Genomic DNA, 23151 nt, shown 5'->3' on the forward strand with positions numbered 1-23151 from the left:
GGGTGTGATTTTACCTGATTGAAGTGTTTAGTTCTAGATTAGCCCCTGTAATTTAAGTATTTACTGCTGTACACCAGTATCAAGTTCAATTAACAATAGACTTTAAAAGGTAAAATTTGGTGCCATCTAGTGGCAAAATTGTGAATTGCAGCATGAACACTGAAGAATTTCACATTGAAACTGTAATTGGTTCTTATCATACCCTGCAATTCACAGATACTAATAAATATAAGAGAAAATAGTGTAAGTTTGGAATTATATTAACTGAAACATGAGATAATATAATATAGAAAATAAAACATGGAATTGAGAGAGAGTGATGTTCTGCAGTTGCTTCATTTATAGAAGGGGAATAAGTTACATACATGACAGCCAAGTGCTGGAAAACTGACATTTTCCAAGATCTAAATTCCAAAAACATACCATTCTTTGGCATTGATTACCTTAGATTATATGGAAAAAGATTCTTATATTTACACTATGTAGAATAACACCTTTACATTTTTTGTATTTGAAAAGAATTCAATTTTTTTGGTTCAACGTACATGAACCTTGTAGAAGTCTGAACTTTTGAAAGTCATTCCCAGGCAAATATGAGGCATGTCTCCCTCCATGCCACAATTAACAAGTTTAAATCTCCACTGTGTAGGAGATTCTCTGTTTGCACACTGATCCATTTTGTGCAAGTCCTGGGAAGTTTGGGTCATCCAGGCTGAGTAACAACTGTAAGTACAAAAAAAACACTTTTTTGAATAAGAGATATTCCTTTATAACAAGAATACCTGATCAGGACCTGTATTAGGATATGGGTTTGGCTGTTGAAAAACCCCCAGCAGTAACAGTGGTTTAAACAAGACAGAGATATAATTCTCTCTTATGTTAAAGTGTGAGTCAGCAGTTAGGACTGTGGAGCTGTAGTTCTGCAATCATCCAGGACCCGGGCTCGTTTTATCTGTGGCCTTGAACGTGCAGCTTCCATCTAATGGTCCATGATGGCTGCCCTGTTTCTCTCCTCATCACAGCTTTCTCGACACTTCTCCATCTCTAAAGCCATAGGAGACATACAGGCAGAACAATTGTCAGGGCTGGTTGTATGGTTCAATTCTTACTCTGCTCCAGAAATTCCTGTCTAATTTTTTTATGAAAAATTATGCTCCCAGTAGAATATCTGGTACAAAAACAATATCGATATGCTTTTCTATCAATACAATATACATATATACATGCACACATTTAGACCAAAATCAAGAAGGAAAGTAAGCAATGCAATTGGTCCCATTGGACCAGATTCTCAACATTGTCCCTACTTGTAATCACTTGGGAAGCTTTAAAAATACTGATGCCTGGATCCAGCAACCCAAGATTCTAATTTAATTGGCTGAAGGTATAGTTTGGCCATCAGCAAATTTCGAGACCTTCCCTGGTGGTTCCAACGGCAGCAGGGCTGAGAACTAGTCCCAGCCCTTGGTGCCACCAGGATCAACCGAGGGACCTCACCCGAGGGCACGTCTGTGCCCTCCCCCTCCCACTTCTCATTCCATCATGCTGCAATTTCATCTGGAGTGGGTCTCAAGCATCTGTATTTTTCCAAAGTTCCTCAATGATTCTAATTGTAGTTAGGGCTGAGAACCTCTGCTATAGATGAGAGAGTTTCTTCCATGATGTGTGTGTGTGTGTGTATGTATGTGTGTGCCACTCTATGTTTACTCTAACACTTGAATTTATAGAGTTTTTCTGTTAAATTAAAGGAGCGGTTTCTGGGACAGGAAACTTACAACTGTATTGTAGATTTAACTCTTCTCATATAAGCAACTCATTAAAATGTCAAATTTCTCCCGAGTTCCACCCGAATGCTCATGTAGTGTCAGCAATTAAATTAACTGCCATTTCACACCCCTGCGCTTGCTTGCTTTCAATTTCCTAACATTTTTAATTGTTAGGTATCTTTAAATACCTTGATTACATCTAAATGGCTGAAACTTTGTGATTGTCATAATTTTAGAGACAGTTTTACTGATGAATAAACTCTTCAGAAACCATAACCTTCTCTACTGTTGCCAACACCTAGGATATTCTGGGTCTGCCTAGAAGTTCTAATACCCAAAGGAATTCTTTTTATCACTCACATTTCCTCTTTACACATTCTTATATACCAGATAGCCTGGACTGTTGCAAAACCAGTTCTCCCCAGAACCTCAGAATCCTGATGTAATTCACAGTTTGGCCATGAAGTTGTTGGCCAAGGGCATGTTTGTACTCCATGTAGAATAATTCACTTACAGGGTTGTGCCTCCCACTCTTAACAAGTAAGTGGGCTCAGAGATGAGAGTGTTACCAGCCTGTGGCCCAGTTCTGAAACCAAATTATGAGCTCATGCACAAAATGCCAAAACTCAAGAGACAAGTGTTGGTGGAAAAGAAAGGCTGCTTGACTCAGGAAGTCGGCGTCCCAGGAAAGCAGCGGATGAGCCCCCAAGATCATCTCCAAGGTGCTGTCTGGAGGGAAAGCCTTTTAAAGGGGAACGTCATGGGATCCGTGGTTCGAGGACAGACCTGCTGGTACCGAGAAGGCTGTGTGCTTGGACACTGCCTTGGGAATGGAATGTCCTTATCAGGAGTTTCGGGGAGGCTCCCGGCAAAATTCCTGAAACTCGGAAAGATCTTGTTAGAGGGCGACTTGGAGGGAGAGAGTTGAATTCTTAGCTTGTTTCAAAATGGAGTGAGTTAGGGTTTGTTAGGACCTCTAACAAAGCTTTTTCAGTCTGGGGGCTCCCAGTCATCGGGCTGCCCACGTGCCCTGGACCTGCATCCTTTGATCCGTGTGACAACCGTACGCGGGGAAGGGGAAGGGACACGTGGGCCAGGGAGCGTCTCCGCTAACTGAAAGGGTGCTAGTGAGCAGCAGATGGCTTGGGCAACTCCAAGCGAGCCCCAAACCAGGAATTCAGAAATATTCAGAAGACATCTACTAGGGCCTGTAATTTCTTTGTGCCTCAGATTTCCACTTTTGGGGCCAAAGCTTTTTGTTGTTGCTATTGTTACAGTGATTAACATGAATCCCAACAAGGAAATCTATTGACTATGTGCATAACATTGGCCAGATTCTTTAAGAAGTGTCTCAGAGAAATCCCTTCATACAGTGTGCGGCATGTGTATCCCTCTGGGGTTTTACTACCTGATGCCAAAGGCCAGGGGAACCTCTACGCCCCACTCCTGCTGCTTCCTTAGAAGGAAGGGCATTTCCTTCCACGCCCAAGGAGAGAAAGGCCACAGGGAGACTGCTGCCTTCTCCCTGCCCCTGTGCTTTCTTCTCTCTGTGAGAATAGGATTGATTTATCCAACCTGTGAGCTTTGGCAAAGAAATTCAGCATGTTTGGCTCTGTCTCTTCACTTTCTCTCCTTTTCAGAGTTGCCTGTGTGAAGAGGTGCCGCGTCGTGGCCCCTCCGCACCGCGCAGCACCCTGAACCAGACTCGGTCCTTGCGTTCGTGCTGCCGAGGCTCAGGTACTTCCCAGTGGGTTCACCACCCTGATCTAGACCTGTCACCCTCCTCCCCTCCTAGCTGCCTACTGCCTTCTCTTCTTTTCTCATCGCATTTCCGACTCTTCCCTCCCGAAACCTCCCTAACAGCTGATCCCCCTGCTTCCTTCTTTGCTGAGAAAACAGAAGTAATCAGCAGAGAGCTTCCGTAGGCTTCCACGGCCTGATGGATTAAAGCATCCATAAAGATGGATTGTGTCTAAGCCCACGTAACTGTCTTTCCTACACTGAACGCAGGTGAGCAGCCGATGTTCCCATCCAACGCCAGTCTCTCCACTGGTGCCCTGGACCCCATCCCTTCTCACCTTCCCAAGGACAATGCTCTGGCAGTTCTCCCCCTTTGGTCAATCATTCATTTGTATTGATCTGCTTGATCATTCACATTAGCACACACACAAAAAATGTGCATAGTATTTCTCATCTGAAAAAAAGGTTCCTTGATCTCCTGTCTTCCACCAGCTTCCACCATTTCCCTGCTCCCTACGCCCCTTGACAGCAAACTTTCTTGGAAACGTAGGCTGCCTTTGCAGTCTCCACGCCCTGTCCTCTCCCAGGACTCTGCTCTAGTTAGGCTTTCTTTCCCCATCACTCTACTGAAAGCTGTTCCAATCGGAGTCAGAAATGACTTCTCCATTGCTAAATCCGCTGGGATATTTAAGTTCTCATCTATCTCAATGTAGCAGAAGCATTTGACACAGTTACTTTTTTTCTTAGACTCTTTTGGTGGATCCTCTTTGTTTTTCCCAGTTGATTGTTCCAGTCTCAGATCACTTTTCCTTCTACATTCACTCCCTTGGTGACTTCATCTGTTTATGTGGCTTAAGTACTATGGTACTTAAAATACTTAACTACCATAAAAAGTATTTAAATTTTAGGTGCTTAAAGTTGGGGTGACTCCCAGATTTTTATCTGCAGTCAAGCTCTCTCACTTGGACTTCAGTCTTGTAAATCTGGGTCCTCCCTGATACCTCCACCTAGATGTCTAGTGGGCAGTTGAAATATGACATTATTATCCACACATTCTTGACTTTCTCCTTTAGATCTGTTCAGTCTCAGCCTTCTTCATAGTAAACAAAAGCTCTACTTGTTTCTCAAGCCAAAAACCTGGGGATCATTCTTGATCCCTCCCTCTTCTTTCTCCTAGACTCTAAAGTCTGTCTGTTTAGCAAATTCTGTTGGGTCCACCTTTGATCAGGAATCAATTAGAGAAGCAGAACCATGACAAGGTCTGTATCTACGTCTAGAAGGATTTGTTGCAGGGTTTTGGCCTTACAGAACAACTGTGGGAGCTCGCTAAGCAGTCTCTGTAAAACCGTTGTCATTGCATCTGAAACTGGATCTTGAAATCCCCAGGTAGTTAAAGTGAGCAGATTGATGTCTACATGTAGATACATTTATAAATATATGTATAAATATTGCAGTATATAATATAAATACTTACAGGTATCTATATCTACATACAGATGGATATATACACTTACTGTTCTGCTCCTGCATCTTCCACAAGGCCAAGAAACTTACATGAAAGGGAATTCTGAAAAATGTATTTCAACATAGGCAAATTGGCAAGCCACCACAGTTCAGTCCTTGTTAAGTTAGCATCTGTACACATCTGCTTAAACCATACTTAATCTCAAATTATGACAATAAGAGAGTCATACTTAATCCTCCCTCACTATACCTGTATCACATACAACTGGAAAACGTGCTAACGTTTCTCTAGGAGAGGTTACAAGTCTCTTTTTTATCTTTGGATGTTCATTCTCCTGGCTGTTTCACACTCCCCCTCTGATATCCTGTTACCTTAAATGCTTAGGTAACTACTTACTAACACATCTATGTTAGATAATAAGGGCTGAAAGAGGTAAGAAAAAAGTTCATATAAAAATAAAGTAATAACACCCATAACTATTACAGTCCTTATTTCTGCAACAAACCATCTGGTTGTAGCCAATATTCACAGTTACTTCTTCCACTACGCCTTCTGTGTTTCCTTTGCCCTGAGCACTTACTTCCTCTGCTCGTGAGGCTGTGCCTGGTGAGGTGACTCTAACTTTCATTCCAGAGGGGCCTGAACTGTAGCAGTTCTGCTTTAGTTGATTGTTGTAGTTTTCCATGGACTTTGCTCGCAGGACATGATTGTCCTAAAAGGTGTCCTAAAAAGTATATCCTTATTTCTCTAATTATGTACTAGCAATCTCAGTTTCCCCTTTTCCACTCAAAATCAGTCAAACCCTAGCAGAACAGCCATCTCCTCTTTTACTTCTTGATTCCGTGTCATGAGGATCTCAGATTATCCAGGTGCTGGTCTCAACCCCGAGGACAATGGATTCAATGTTGTGTTCCTTAAGGGTAAGTAATTCGGTGGCAAATTGTTAAGAAATCCTTTGAGGCTGACTATTTAAGCCACATCCTCCTTCTAGCTTTAATCAATATTAAAGTTCACGCTTTACTCCCCATCAGATCCCTCCATCTATTTGGGGAGGGAGGAGAGGAAATCTATTTATTGGCCCTCTGAAACCACAATCACAAGGTCCAGAAAAATGAAATAAATATAATGTCATTTTTTAAGTTATACCCAGTCAAACCAGCATAGACACATTAGAGTATTCGTTTAGGGAACTGTCCTTTCAGGACTTATGCTGAGCTTACTGAAGTTTTGAATATTCAGAGATTCCCCCTTGTACATGCCTGTGTTCTGCATGAGTCCATGCAAACCCTTAAACAGGCATAGCTGCTGAACACTGGGGTCTTAAAACCTCAAAATTGCCAGAACTTAAGTTACAGCTGCCAGAACTGAATTTTTTTGTGGGTGATAAGTATAGTCTTTCCTTCATTTTAATTCATTAGAAAGTGTTTTTTTGGTTTCTCACAATGTAAGGGAGATTGTCCATAAAGTATGTTGTGCAAGGAAGAAAGGTAATTGATAAAAAAATTTTTTTTAAAAGTGCAGCAATAACAGTCCTTTCAATTCAGCCTGTAAAGCATTTACTATATCTAAAATATTTTGTACTTTTCTTTAGTTATGCACATACTTTCCACTTTCAGCCTTCTTTGACAATTGTAACCAGAGAGACAAAGAGGAGGAATGTTTTCAAATAAAATTGCATTTATAAATTATTTGTATCAGGATGGACTAAATCTCCCCAGATGTCACTTATTACCAGTGTTGTTCAAAAGCAAATGAATATTTTAAATTCTAAGAACAAACTATACAACTGAAGAAAAAACAAGATGATCTAGTCCAATCTAACTTCCTTTCCAAGAGAATTAATCAATGATTGTTAAGAAAATGGAATAGAAAAAGCTGTTCACCTTGTAGCCATTATTGCATATTCATTGTTGAGACTTCTGGTTTGGTTGCCATTGAGGGATTTCTCTTTGAAAATGTGAAAATCAAGGTAACAGTTTATTGTCAGACTTTTGTTGCTATGGAAGTATTCATTATCTTGGAACATCTAATGCAAAGGAAACAAATAGAATTATTGGAGGCATAGTTGCAGTATGAACTCGTGACCCCCTACACTGCAGCTAGAGCAAGTCTCTTTCCTTATTTTTCTCAATAGATTTTCTGAAACTGAGCTGTGAGAACATGGAATGGTAGTTGGCAAGAGTCCATTAAGCAGAGTCTGGGGGAGGTAAACGAGGATTTCAGTCCTGGGAGTGGGGAGGCAAAGGAAACAGAAAGTGAAAATTTTGGGTGTTTGGTTTGGCCATGTTATTATGAACAGATGTTGGCCATTGTGACTTTAGGAACTTCAAGTGAATGGCCCAAGCCCCAGGTTTGGTCATTTTCTAGGTCCTTTAAACAGAACAATGTAACAGATGAGACATGTCGAAAAGATCACTTGATAACCTAGTTGCTCTCATTAGTGACTATCTCCAAAATAATTCAGAGGTCCATTCATTCCTAGCTAATCATGCCTTTGTTATCACGTCCTCGACTCCTGATCCTTAGCTCTCAATACCAATGCCACTACAGATCTTAGGTTTTACCTCCAGATTCTGAAAAGCCATATTGTTCCTGCTTTGGTTCTCTCTATTGAGCAGAATTTGGAACTCCATTTTTAGCTGGTGTTGCTCCATAATTTCCACAAGGGTAAAGCATAGTGGTGTGAAGAAGGTAGGAAAGCTGGGACTAGGAAGCTGTAGAGAAGTTGCATGTGTGTGGCCAACACATTGTTTTGATTCAACTTATTCGTTATAGAGCAATTAAAATGCAAAGTTTAAAAGATACTTTAATTTAGAAAACACCCTTACCAAGGAATTTTGGTATTTCTTAATATTTGTGATGGCTTAGAGACAGACAATTAATGGAGATTTTATGAGAGAGAGGAATAAAGTCCTGATATAGTCCTAGACCTTCATTTTTAAGCACCACAGTTTCCAGTACCTTGTTCTCCAGCCTTATGTCCTTAACTTCCCATCAGAATGATCTGATACAACTACTAGCTGCACCCAGAAGTGATATATCACCTATACTACAAAACCTTCTATATCAGCCAGAGCATTTATAATCATGGTAACAAAAAATCCAATCCAAGCTGGTTTAAGTGAAAAGGAATTTGTCTGCTGTAAGAGAAATATGTGTGGTAGAGCTGGCTTCAGATCCACTTGGCTTCAGAGGTGAACACAATCTTTTCATGTGTTCCATCTTGGCATTGCTGTAGTCCACAGATTTGTCCTGTTTGGATGGCTGTCATCTTGTTGAGTTGAGCTGGCTACAGAAGTTCCAGCTTCACATTCTTTCCTTGTAGAGGCCAGGGACATCTCTCCCTGGCAATGCCTGTGTAATTCCATGAATTCATGATGAATGTGCAAACTCATGTCACACCCCTATCATTGAACCAGTTTTCATAGTTACCAAAATGAAACTGGGGATTGAGTTCATCCCTGAACAATCACTGTGACAAAGGGAACTTAGCATTTTGAAAGGTTTGCTATGAGTCACAGTGAAATCACTGGAGCTTGACACGGAGCCCCATCTTAAGCTCCTGGACTGCAGATAGGAAAAGCTGGGCTTGCCAAATGTTACTTGACGTGATAGTCCTAGAATAAGGGGAATGGGTGTTAGATGGCAATGTGACCACTGTCCACCTCACATGACTAACTGAAACTCAGGCATTGAATCTTTTCCTAAAATTTCCACCATAGGCTTAATTTACAAGTCACCCATTCCATCATACATCTCCCTCCCTTTAAATAACTACAATGAAAGAAATAGGATACGTGTGGCATTCTGTGAAGCTCAAACCATTTTATAGTCTCCAGTAGAGAAGAGAACCCTAAGAGAATGCACATTAGAATAAAGAACATATTCTGGTAATTGTAGAAACCTTAAGGTTGGAAAATCCTTGTCCAATGCATGACCACCTGATTGTGTGGCTTTCCTTTATAACCATCTTTTCTGCAATTCCAATCCTATAGCTTTCTTTGCCAAGAGATTGTTGAAAGTAGCATAAATACTGACAGCACCTTTCTATTTGAGGAAGGAAAGGGGAAATGGGAAGTAAGGAGGTGAAGGCTTGTTCTTACTGGGAAGCTCTGAGTAGTGTGGTGAAGTGGGGAAAATATTGGGGGACATACAAACAAACAAACAAACATGGAGGCAGATTGGGCAGATACTGATTTTGTGATGACTGAAGCTTATGCCATTTGGGTGGTCCTCTTTAAGAAAAAGAATATAAAATTATAAATGTACAATTAGGTACAAAAGTGAATATTTATTTAGAATGAGAAAAGAAATCACAAGTTACCCATTTCAAAAGAGGTGGTAAATAGCACAAATATTACAAAATCAATTATTTATTTTACAAATACATTGAAATTTTGTTACAAATTAAATTGTAAAAATTATTTGCATATTTTCAATATGCAAAAACATTTATTTTTGTGATTAACAACTGACACACTTCACTTACACTTATCGTCTGTATTTTTGACTCTGATCATTTCTTCATATAAAATGACATTTGGTATAAAGAGAATGAAAGATAATTTGGTATTTTGTCTAATATTAATTGAAATGTATTTTTTATTATTGACACTTGAGAGGCATAAAATGTAACACAGTGCTACTCTAAGTTTATATTTTGCAATAGGGATCATGATAAATTCTATTTCAGGTAATTTTCATCCAAAAAATAAAAATTGTACAGTGCATTTATAATTGTACATAAATGTATTATTGAATATGTTCTTCATGGAAGAGAGCTTCCATTTCCATAAGTGGTCAGTGAGAATCATTAATTTTCCTTAAATTTTACGTGTCTGACAATTAGAAGGACTTTCTACTGACTAGTTTCTGACTCCACTCATTTCAACCTTTCTAAATCATTGTTACCCACATATATCTGTCCAGATGCTGTGGGACATGTTCATGTCTCAACAGGACCTCTGGCCTTGTGCTTTGGTGTCAGACTCAAGATGTGTTGGCACAGTGGTATTTTTTAGGAATATCTTTAGGAAAGTGTTCCTATGCTTCAGTAGATAGAAATAACTATTTATAAAAGTGACTGTGCTCAATAAATATATTTACTGAACTCAAACTAAATGTATCTTCAGCTCTACTTCCTCTTAGCAAGATTGCCCAAGTGCCTGTGGCTACTGCAACTCGAGTGGGGCAAGGGGCAAGTCAGAGTGGGAAGAGATAGTTGTCTCAACTTATTGCAATTAAAATATCTTCAGTGAATTAAAAAAAAATATATATATATATATATATGCTCGTAAATGCATTGTTAGGGCCTGTATCAGTCAGGGTTCAGCCATAGAAACAGAACCTGTAGAGGGTACGTAGGAAGAGGTTCATTACAGAGAACTGTTTTACATGATTGTGGCAAGTCTGAAATTTTTAGGGCAAACTAGAACTTTCGGGAAAGGCAGAAACTGTTGCCCACAGGGGGAATTTCTTCGTTATAGGTGAAGCCTCAGCTCTGTTCTTAAGGCCTTCCAACTGATTAAAATCAGTCTTACCCAGATTATCCAGGATAATTTCTTACTAAGTAACTGATTATAGACTTTAATCACATCTATAAAATATCTTCACAGCAACACCTAAGATTAGCATATGATCGAATTACTGGGGAATATAGCCTAGTCAAGTTGTCAAATATAACCACCACAGGGATGTTCCCAGGCTTTGAAGTATTCCAGGTAATTAAGGTACCCTGAAGTTTAAGCTTCAATCACTTTAGGTATGTCTGTGCCTGGAGAGGACGTAGAGGGGGAGAAGGAAGGAATAAAGATTATGCAGAAGAGCTTCACAATTTTGGATCAGATATGTCTTATAACCCAATTTATTTATCTTGGTATACTTATTTCAAAATTTCTAATAGTCTTCAGGGATTTCTCTAGGTTGATGTATTGAAGACCTTAGGGCAATTCAGTGTTTGACCCCTGAGGAATGGGAAATTCATGGTTGTATTAACCAGCACACCACACAATAGGAGTGTGAATAGAATTATTTCTCTTACTGTATATCTAAGAATAATAAAGATAAATACTTATGAGCAACCAACTTAGACAGATTTTGTTAGTTCCAAATGTTCAACAAATTATCTACCTAGTTCTCTTTTTTTGGAATAATAAAGACTTCTAATATGGAAAAGGCAATAAAATCACCAGGTTTTTGAAACTACTGCTCTCTCAAAATCAGTCTATTTTGACTGCATTTTCTCATTGAATTGAAGAAAAAAGAAATTCTTTTAAACTAAATACCGGAGGCATGAATAATACTTTTGAAACACTGTGCATTGGGATGAGGCACTTAATATTTTTCATATATATATATATTTTTGTAGGTAGAGTCTAGTTATATTTTGTAAGAGCCATGGGAGTGCTTATAAGTGGCAGTGTTCAATATATTTGGATTTTGGCTTTGAAATGTTACTGAAAGTGTTTGAAGGATTAATTTTTGTGCCTTTTGTTCAAGGCATGAAACAGGCTCTGAGGCTGCTACTGCATGGATGACCTAGCTTCACTGTTTCCTACAGCATGTCAGTGAATATATGCATTTGTTAATATCATCAATTCTTTTAGTTTGCCAGAGTTTGTTTAGCCTTTGCCTTGGGCTCTCCTGACTAATGTTAACTTTAAAATATTAGAGTTTTCCTAAGTCTACATGAGCATGTACTTAAAACTCAGGCTAAAAAAAAAGATTCACACATACATCTCTTAATCCTGCTTAAGATCTCTTAATATACCCAGATTTCAATTCTTTCTTATGTTGTGACCAACCAAAATATCCCAGATTCTGCAAGATGGACAGAGAAGGCATTATTTGGCTCTACTGCTGTCTCTCAGAAGTCATGGAACCTCTGTTTAAAATCTTTATACCTGGGGTGAAATAAAGAGTTTCTGACCTCTTTTTAAAATCTTTATACCTGGGGTGAAATAAAGAGTTCTTGGTCAAAGCATTAAAAGCACAGCCCATAATAGAAAAATATTAACAAATTAGACTTCATTAAAATTAAAAACTCTTTTTGTGTGTGTGGGAGACACTGTTCATGGAATTAAAAAAAGAAATTGCAGAAAATCTTTGCAATACAGATATTCTACAAGGGTCTTCTGTCCAGAATATGCAAACTCAACAGAAAGAAAATGAACATTCAGTTAAAAATGTGCAAATCACCTGAAAAGACATATCACCAAAGAGGTTATATGGAAAGCAAGTGAGCAAATAAGCGCATGAAAAGATATTCAGCATCATTACCATTAGAAAAACACAAATTAAAGCCTCTAGGTCCAGTTATTGTTGGACTCCTGGTGGTGGTAAAACATGGTCACTGTGGACATTTGATCTGCAAATATTTTCTCCTTTCTCCAAGTCTATGTGACTTGCGTTTTCATTTTCTTAAAAGTCTTTCAAAGAGAAGAAGTTTGTTATCTTGATGATATCAGTTATCCAATTTATCAATTTTTCTTTTATGATTAGTTCTTTTTATACCTTATCTAAGAAATCTTTGCCTAACCCAATGTCACAAAATTTTCTCTTGTGTTTCCTTCTAGTTTTATAGTTTTAGCTCTTATATTTAGGTATTTTATATATAACTTCCTGATATTAAGAAATGCCCCATTTTATGCCTGGTAATGGCAATATTCCTTGCTCTGAAATCTACTTTATCTGATTTTAATAATTCTATTCCAGATTTCTGTTGAGTAGTATTAGCCTAGTATACCTTTTCCCACCCATTATTTTTAAATCTGTGTTTTTATGTTTCCTTTTAGGCAGCATATAGTTTTTGTCTTTTTTACCCAATGTGACAATCTCTCCTTTTTCATTGGAATGCTTCAACCATTAACATTTAGTATAATTATCAATATGTTTGGATTAAAATTTATCACTTACTCTGTTTTCTGTTTATTTCATCTGATCTTTGTTCCATTTTTTCTCTTTTTTTCTACTTTTGAATAGATTATTTTTTTTGCAATTCATTTTGTCCTCCCCTTTTGTCTTACTAACTGTATTTCTTTATTAATTATTATATTATTTTAGTGGTTGCTCTATAGTTTGTCATAGCACCTTCAGTTTATCACAGTCTTCCTTCATGATATACTAGTTCATGTATAATATAATAAATGTAAGAAACTTATAATACTGTACTTCCATTCCCCCTATCTTTTGCACTATTATTGTCATACATATTTTTTTTTGAGAGGGCATCTCTCATATTTATTGATCAAATGGTTGTTAACAACAATTAAATTCTGTATAGGGGACTCAATGCACAATCATTAATCAACCCCAAGCCTAATTCTCAACACTCTCCAATCTTCTGAAGCATAACGAACAAGTTCTTACATGGTGAACAAGTTCTTACTAGTGAATAAGTTCTTATATGGTGAACAGTGCAAGGGCAGTCATCACAGAAACTTTCGGTTTTGATCACACATCATGAACTACAAACAATCAAGTCAGATATGATTATTCGTTTGATTTTTATATTTGATTTATATGTGAATCCCACATTTCTCCCTTATTATTATTATTATTATTATTATTATTATTATTATTATTTTAAATAAAATGCTCAAGTGGTAGGTAGATGCAAGATAAAGGTAGAAAACATAATTTAGTGCTGTAAGAGGGCAAATGTAGATGATCAGGTCTGTGCCTATAGACTAAGTATTAATCCAAGCTAGAGAAGGGCAACAAAACATCCACGGATGCAGAAGATTTCTCTCAAAACAGAGGGCATGAGGTTCTAAGCCTCACCTCTGTTGATCCCCAATTTCTCACCTGATGGCCTCCCTGCGACTGTGCCTGTCTTAGGTTGTTCCTCCCTTAAGGAATCTTACCCGTCTCTGGCTAACCAGTCATCATCCGGGGCCATACAGGGAAATGTAAAGTTGGTAAGTGAGAGAGAAGCCATATTGTTTGAAAAGGTTAGCTTTTTACTTCTTTGAAGATTTATGCCCTGTGGCTTCTATGCCCAGTATTTGTCTTGAGTTATCTTTACCACTTGGAAGAATTATGATACTCGGTAATCTTCAATATGAGGCACGAATTCTACTAAAGAGTTGTAATTAGGAAGGAAGAAGAAAAGCTATAGAAGTAGCAGGTGGAAGAAAACATGGGAAGATTGATTATTTCTTTGATGTATCTTCTTGTAGAGTAACATAAGCATGTATAAGTCTTAACAAACTAGTAATTAAATTGCGTACACACATTAACAGAATAGGAATACAGCTGCATAACAAAAGCAGTATTATCATACATTTTAAGTCCACATTTCTATAATACATTGCTATTATGATTGCTTTTACCAATCGATTATCATTTAAGGAAAGTTAAAAATCACAGAAATGTCTTATATTTTTCCTCACACTTATTGTTTTGGATTATCTATATTCTCTTATTTAGGGCTTCTTTCGATATTTCTCATAGTATAGGGCTGCTGGTAACAAATTCTTTTCATTTTTATTTGCCTGAAAATGTTTCTATTTCACCTGTTTTTGAATGTGTATATACTTCTATTCTGGTGGGCATTTTTTTCTTTCAGTACTTTAATGGTATTCCTTGTAACATTTCATTACCACTCTATTCAACTGTCCAAGAGGTATTCTCTTCACTACCCCTTCCCCCATGACAATCCATGCAAGAAGAGAAGATCCATATTAAGCCAGTGTGGGAACAGTCATGACTTAAAAACCCCATGTCCTACATGAGCCATTATCTCTTCTAATAACTCTTCTAATGTCTTCTAGGGTCCTTGCAAGTTAGTATACTCAGTAAAGACCAAAATTACGAGCCCTCACCAGGTGTATATAGTCAGCCTAGACCTCTCAGTCCAGCTGCAATCTTTCAGTCAGGGTTTGTTGCATTGCTTAGTATCAACATGACATTCCACTTTTTTTACATTTTCAGGTGAATAGGGTTAGAAAGGGTTACAACTATTACATTTTCGTGCAAAATAAAAAAGGTTTTTAAACCATTTACCCACACCCACCTTCTGCTTGAAGCATCTTTTCTCTGGAAATCCATCGTGTCGCACTCTTGTGGTGCACTTTCTTCTCACTCCTCAGTCTCATCTTCCCCTTCCAAAAAGGCTTTCACAGGGTTGTGTCCCCAGCTCTCTTCTTTGTCTTTGCTCTCTCTGTATCCTTACCAACTCTTGGCTTGTGTTGTCTATGCATACAAATGCCACATCTGTATCTACAGCCTTAACTTTTCTACCAACGCTACTCTTGAGTTTCCAACTTCTTACTACATATTGCCAGTTAGCTCTCTTGTTGGAACATTGCCTTCAATTTATCTAATATAGCTCTTCAATTCTGCCTACTGTATTAGTCACTATCCTCCACTCAATCATTTTCAGTTTTGCCACTTCTCTTCCCTGTTTTCCAAGTATCTTAAAGTTCTATGAATTCTATCTCTGTGCTGTTTTTCTCATAAGTATGACTTTTCATGTCATGCATTCTTCTTCGGCCTCTAAGGTGCTCCAGACACACTCAGGCTGGTGGTCATGACTGAAAAAAAGTCTCTTCAATTGTCTGTGCTTTGATTTGGAAACTTCTTTAGGCCCTCTTCTTATGTCTCACTTCAAACTTCACCTTTATTTGCTCGTTTTGGTTTCAGATCATATTCTCTACCTTTTTTTCTTCTCCACTACTCTACATGTGCTCTGTAGGACCCTCTACCATCACAGTCAGACTCTACCTCCATGCCAATATTTTTACAATGAGTTGATTCCTGATAAGTATCAATATGCCCTGAAAGTTCTGGACAATGATTTATTGTCACTGGGCTATTTCATCACATGCTTCACCGTAAGAACTGTATGTTAGTCCACTGAATATGTACCAAGGAGGGAAATAAAAGAGGATAAAAACTAGCCTTACATTATCAAGAAATCAAGAATATGGCTTGTACACAGTGCAAGACTAATGTTGCAATGTAAGCATACCATCTGGTACAGATTGATTTATGTCTCCTTCAAAATTCTTATGTTGAAGCCCTCACCCCCAATCTCAGATGAGACTGTTTTTGAAGATAAGGCCTTTAAAGAGGTGGTTGACTTAAAATGAGGCCATTAGGTGGGCCCTAAGCCAGTTTGACTGCTATCCTTATAAAAAGGGGAGGTTAGGGCAAATAGAGAGACACCAGGGATATGCATCCACAGAAGAAAGGCTATGTGAGGACACAGTGAGAAGCTGGCCATCTCCATGTCAAGGAGAGAGGCCTCAGAAGAAACCAAATATGCTGATATTTGATCTTTGACTTGTAGCCTCTAGCACTAGAGAAAATAAATTTCTGTTTATATCACCCAGTCTGGGCTATTTTGCTATGGAAACCCTAGCAAATTAATCCACCATTCATAAAACCAGTAAAATGCATTCCTGGTGCAAGCTATGAACAGCTATGAACTGGTGTAAATGCTAATGAGAAGGCTTCAGTGAAACAGTAGACCCTGGACAAGTTTGGGAATCATAATAAAGTACAGAAAAAGGGAAATTCTGTTTCTCCAGTTTGATCTCTTTCTTGTTTCTTGAGCTAAAAATACACATAATAGTTAGGCCATGCTAAGGTATTTTTAAATATATCTATTTATCTTTGCAAAAGCAGCAGCACCCTAAACACAAGCCACCTCTTTCTGGCTTCCTCTCTTTCACTGAAAAGAGGCAGTTATGGGGGGAACAATATGTTGCTGGGGAGAGGCTGAGAGCAAGACATGCCGGAGATGAAGTGTTTTCCCCACTCTTCCTCACACTTACTTACCCTTCGCTCTGTGAAGTGGATAAGAAAGGGTGGGAGTAAAGCCATCCTGTCTGGATGATGGGAATCCTCTGCCATGCCTCAACATGGTTATCAAAGCTTTAAAGCTTTTTTGCCTAACGTTCTAAGACTTTAATTTTACTTTCACCTCTGCTCTTTCCTCATGTCTCTGCAAAGGTCCTTGTTGCCCAGTTGGAATCTCTCGACCTGTTTGTCTCCTTATAAATGATTCCTTCAGGAGGTTTCAGATGCCTCTTCTCCGTGCCTGACCCTGGATCTACCCATTTCTTCCAGTTCAGAGAGTATTATGTCTACATCCAAGCCTTGGAAATGAACAGATCATCTTGTACAAATGGACTGCATTTTCTATTCATTCTGAAAGTGAGAAATACAAGGACCCAGAATCAGAGATGCTACTGCCAGCAGAAGAGAAAAGCTTTTAAGATTCAGGACCATTTGTAGCAGGCTAGTACCGGGAGAAGAAACTATAGAAAAGCAGTCATCTTACTAAAAAAACAAAAACGGTATTAACCTAGGCTCAATTTCACACATTATTTTTTCCCAGAAGAATCACAGCATAGTGGTTAAGAGCATGAGCTTTGGAGGCCACCAGGGAATTGATCTGAGCTTAACTCCTCAGCAGGGATCTGAGTGTCTTCCCTTACTTCTTCTAAGCCTCAGTTTCCTCAAGCTTTTAGAAGCTATTATTATCTGGCTGTTAGTTTCTACCTCATGGGATGTTATATGAACTGCATAAAATGTTACGGGTTTAACACTTTTCTCAATATGTGGCATATAGGGGTTTAAATATGGTAACATTGTTTTTATTTCTATGTTCATGTTTTTATTACCTTATGTTCATGTTCTTGCCATTTTATCACTGTAAACAGTTAAACTTTAAAATTTCTTCATTTGGACTTTCTGAAATATATATTATTTTCTTAGATTCTGACCTATGCTTCCACTCCTTTTATTTTACTACTCTCTATTGTACATGTTTCTTTTTTTTCATAGAAACTGTTAGGGATATGGTTTTAATGTATTGTATGATCGTTTGCAGCATTTTTTTTTTACTGATAGTTTATAGAAAATGTTCAGGAACTCATCAATTTCTTATATATGTCAATTTTTGTGTTTGTATAGTTTTTCTGCATTCTTGCTTTAAAAACTTCAGCACACGAATCAGTCTTCTCCATGGAATTAAAGTAACATAAGCCCATCATCAAAATATTGTTAGGAATACTATGCTAAGAATTAAAATAACTCAAATCCCTAGGAGTTTATATTGGAGTTTTCCTATAAGTGTCTATGTTGTCCATCATGTCTGTGTCTGGAGAAGCTGAACTTGAGGTTAACAAGGTCTGGTTGTGATTACCCAGATAAAACATTTTAAATGGAAACAGTGGCTTTTCAGCCAGGAAGCTGAGCCTCCTATTTGGTGACCTCATAGTTCCTCCAGTCACAGTATCCTTCTCCTTTCCCAGCATTCCCCTTCCCAACCTCTCCACCTCCCACTTCCTCCACTCCATTTTAAGCTGGTATAATCAGCGCTTAAAATTAATTTCCATGCATGTGTAGCAGAGCTCTGTTAAGTTCTCCAATTGAAACACATCAGCATCTATGAATATTCCTCATTCTTTACATTATACTGCATTTCAATATTATTTACATGAATAAAGCACACCTGTGGTTCCCAGTTTTGCATTCCATCAGGGTAGGTCACAAAAATTTGGCATAGGGAAGAATATCAATGCCAAAGACTACTACTATTATAAGGATAAGACTTGAGTATTCATTAGTGCCAGGAAATTTTTTAAAAAGTCCACCTATGCTCAGTAATTTTGTTTGCTCCAAATGACATTAGCAAACATGATGAGTATTATTGAAGGTTATTTTTAGCTATAATTACATCAAATAATTTATAATAAATCATATTCTAAAGCTGATAAATTCCATTTTAACAAAATTGCATCAGCAAATTATTCAAACTCATTAAACCTCAAAAGGAAAATATAATCAACATAAAATAATTATAAGGCATGTTGGCATTTGCCGAATAATCTTTCCATTTATAAGGGGTTTTAAATAGTGGGGTCCCAGGCCTGTAGAACAGAGTCTTACATACACATGTTCCAATAGTCTTTAATGTTTACTGATTTAGAAGGACAGATATTTTTACTCTACAAAAAAGATTAAAAAGTCTTTTAAATCTTAAAATTTATAATTCAGGAGTTATAATTTAAAAATGAGTTAAGTTTTTTTTAATGTCAGTGTGACCATGTATGCTGATTAATAATCTGAGTGCTCCCTCATGACCATTCTCCAGGACTTGTACTGTGCCCCGGGAGGCTGACCTGTATTGGTTGCATCCCTACAGTTTGTCCTGAGATTTCTGGTGGAGTTGGGTTGATGAGATACTCTGACCAAAGTCTGAAGAATGAGAAGAAAAAGATGCCAAGGGACTCTTTGGGTGAGTTATCATTTTCCTGTTGAGATCTGACTGAATTCATCTGAGAAATGACCCCAGGAGGCAAATCCTCAAAATGGGATTCTAGCTTTGCAATGCTCGCATATTTGAGTGTATGGAAAACCTCCCTGTTGGAAGGAAATGGCACACGACGTATCATGCAATAACATCACATAACTCAAATTATCATAAAATGTGGCATGCGTAGGAAGGACAGAGAGGAAGGCTAAGTAGTGAGAGATCAAATAATTGTGGCACTTAGTTGCTATGGCAACCATAACGTGGATTGCACAACATACCAGACACTACTGGCTGCTCTGGAGCGTGTACATAAGGGCTAAACATTACAATTTAGATTCTAGTACAAAGTATGACAAAACTGACATCATTCAACAATGCTACTGTGGCTGATAAGGCTCCCTGTTTCTCTGTGTTGGGGTTACAAATTCTTCATCCAGTTAAAGGTCAAGAGCAGAAGCTGAATAGCAAAAGGAAGGGACTATAATGGTTATTCTCTGTTTGCTCCCCTACCATCCAGACCTCGATCCATACCATGCCCTTTATTCTACATGCCCCAAGACACTGACCTTATGGATTCCATTATCAGGGTTCCTTTGCCTTATGGCTTTGAGTTGGGTTTGGCTAAAGGGAGACAGCAGCAGAGTATTGGAAGGTGGGAAGAGAAAGAGGTTGGAGTATTCATTCTCCTTCTCCCACCTTTGGTTGGCCACAGTTTTTGGCTGTATTCTATGGTTACAGTTTCTGTCCACAGTTCCTTTTCTCTGACTCCAAACTTTTTCCAGGCCCCAGACACACTTTTCTCCAATCTTGCCCCTTAGGGTCTAGGGTGACCATGATTTCCCACTATTGCTAATCCCTGGATATTCCAAGAGTTTTGGTTCTCTTAGCCTTGACCATACCTCTTTAGATAATACTTGCATTAAACTCTCTCAGTTGCGGCCCCTGTGTTTGCCATTTCTTTCTGCTAATGCAGTGGCTGATATACTACAGAAGGAAGGACTTGGAGGGACCGGGTGAGTACAGCCATTTGCATTGGCACACAGCTACAGGTGGTGGAGAAAATGCGTCTAGGAAGGCAGAATACAGAGAATATGGGCACAGACAGCAGCTGGTATTTTAGATGAGCAATCAGCATTACAAAGTAGTAGCAAAGAGAAGAGGTGTGAGTTGACAGACATGTGGAGTAAGGGTCAAGAATCCAGGAGAACGTAGTCTTTGGGAAAATCTGGTAGCCAAGCAGACAGAATGAAAGAATTGTAGTTCTAGATATCAGTGCTTCAGGCACCAGAATTCTTGTCTGTTTGGGATTTGGCAAGTGAACAGACAACTTCAGTCTAGAAGATTCAGTTCCCAACAGATTACAACTGGTTCATGTACTCCATGTTGGTTGTTTGTTTATCTGTGTATCAGATATTTATTGAGCCTCTTCTGTAGTACTTGTCTCCATCTCAATTGTACTTATAGATACTCCAGAAAAATTACTCTTGTGCTTTATTTTTGCCTGAAACTTCCTGCCTCCTTTCTCCAACCTTTTCTCAGTCCTTCAAGACATCTTGTCTTTTGAGACTGCCATTCAAACAAGGTGGAGAGAAGAAACACCAGATTTTTTTTTCCTTGAATATATTAGATCCATTATTTGTCAGGGAGATATATTCTAAAATTTGCATTCCCCAAATTTTCTTTTATTATTATTACTGAATACCATTCTTACCCAATTCATAAAATACAGTGATGTGTAATTGAAAATTTAGAAGTCCTGGTAGACTTATAAAAACAGTTACTGAGCAGGCAGTGATGGGCAGCCAACATGCCCAGTAAGAGGTATGCTTACACACATAATTCTCAGGGGATGCCAGTGACTGTTGCAGACTTTGTGAAACATTAGAAACCAACAAAGTTTCACCCTGGAAATGCCAAGGCGCTTGGAATTTTCTTAATTTTGTTTTTCTGGAATGCTCCCTAATGACTGCTAATAGTAGAGGAGATGAACTAGAAATTAGTTTTTGATGCTTCTCTCATATAAGGATGGGGAAAAAATAATCTCCCAGGACATCATTATCTCCATGCAGAAACTTTTGCAGGAATTGTGCTTTATCTGTAATGATTCTTGCTCTTGCCTTATCTGATGAGACTTTTAAATTCCTGATTAGATAAAGGAGGTATGTTTCATTCCCAAGATAGTTTGGGGGTTGGACAACAACAATAATTGTAATTTAGAAACTTTTCATTTGTAAACTATTATTTTGTCCACTTGACTTTGTACTTTCTGTCTGTAAAAAACTTCTATTTTTAATAAATAGAATAATTTATGAGGGTGAGCAGATTATAGGTGATACTGCATAAGTTGCCATTCATGGAAGAAATATAATCGAAGTAAAAAATATAAACTTGGGAGCATACCGATTCCTTCCACCTGCTTCCTCCCAATGTCCACCTCTTTTTTCTTTATGGCAAAGTTCACTTATCACTGAGAGGGATTTTCTGCATACAAAAAAAAAGGGAAGGGGAGAGGAGAGGATGAAACAGAATAAAATAGTAAGCCCCCCAGATAGCTCACATATATTAAGAACATGTGTCACTTATCTACTTGAGAATCCTATACTGTATCTCACTGTGCTGATGGGGAAAAAGAGACTTAAAGAGATAAGAGAGACTTGCTGCTGAACGGAAAAGGAGGGGTAAAGTCTAGGTCTGACCCATTCTAATGCTCAAATACCTAATCACTAACTCTAAGAAGAACAAAACCAAAGTATGAAACAACTAGGAAAGAGAGAAAGCCGAAGAAGGTAGGAGAGAGCGACAGCATGAGTGGCCTAGAATCAGCTGTCCAACTACTGGAGTGGCAACCTAGCTCTCCATATGGCCAGAAGGGGTCTCCCATATTGAATGAGTCTGAGGGGTTCACTGTGAGAGCTGCCTTGTGTATCCAAGCCTTGTTTTCTTTCTCATCCATTTTCCCCTTTCACTGTGAAGAAATACTGAGACCTGTCAGTTACTACAGTAACTATCACTATGATGAAAAATCTTTGAGTCTCCCATTTTAAGGAACAATGTTTCTCAGGTGCATATTTTGCAAAATTCTTGAACCCTGTAAGCATTTGTACAGTAGTTAGGAATTCATAGAGGAAGGGTTTCTGGCCAGATCAATGTTTCACTGGGGTGACAGCAGGTCAGAAGTGCATGGGATTTCGAAGTAAAGCAAGAGGGAAGCCGACTGAGGCTTCCTGGCCCTTGGTAGAGTCACCACAGTCCAGGGCTTCACTAGCTTTCCCCAGTCAGGAATGCAATTTTTATATGAGAGTCCAACCGTGCTCAGAGTAATTCACAGTGACCAATCATATGATTCACTAATTCCAATATTCATTTGCTGAGCACGTTTTATGCTGGATAGGGGTGCTCCTTTGAACCCTCTGAACTTCTGCTCCCTTTTCGATCTGCTCCGTCCTGAGGGCTGATCTTTAGGGACTGCACCAAACCTCTGGCTTCCCCAGTGTTCAATTTTAGAAGGTGCCAGCAGGAAATGAGAGGACAGAAGAGTGAAGTAGGTTATTCATTCCCTAGGCCAGGGGTCTGTAAACTATGACCTTCACTCCATACCTGACATGCAGTTTGTTTTTATAAATAAAGTTTCATTGCTGTAGAGCCATACACAGCCAAATATTATCTGTGGTTGCTTTTATGCTCCAAATGGCAGAGTTGGGTAATTGTGACAGAGACCTTATGGTCCATAAAGCCTAAAATGTTTATTTTCTGGCTCTTTACAGAAAAAAAGTTTATTTACCACTGCATTAGGTCAGCCCCTCTCTGGGCGGGATTACTGACTTTTTAGGCAGCTCCATCCCTGCCAAAAGCCACCACGGTCAGGTGGCTTTCCCAAGAGCTCCAGGGACAGCCCAGGTAGAACCCTCTCT

The 23151-nt window shown here is 38.5% G+C and overlaps 1 long non-coding RNA gene across 1 annotated transcript; it reads right to left on the reverse strand.

Moving 5' to 3' along the window:
* Positions 1-374: 374 nt before the first annotated feature.
* On the reverse strand, positions 375-21724 carry LOC140850069 (uncharacterized). Its single transcript, XR_012132810.1, has 3 exons — positions 21641-21724; positions 6855-6997; positions 375-1044 (listed from the first exon to the last, which is right to left on the reverse strand). It is a non-coding gene; the product is annotated as an uncharacterized lncRNA (long non-coding RNA).
* Positions 21725-23151: the final 1427 nt, after the last annotated feature.

This window comes from Manis javanica, chromosome 6 (assembly GCF_040802235.1).
Source record: "Manis javanica isolate MJ-LG chromosome 6, MJ_LKY, whole genome shotgun sequence".
NCBI classification, from domain to species: domain Eukaryota; kingdom Metazoa; phylum Chordata; class Mammalia; order Pholidota; family Manidae; genus Manis; species Manis javanica.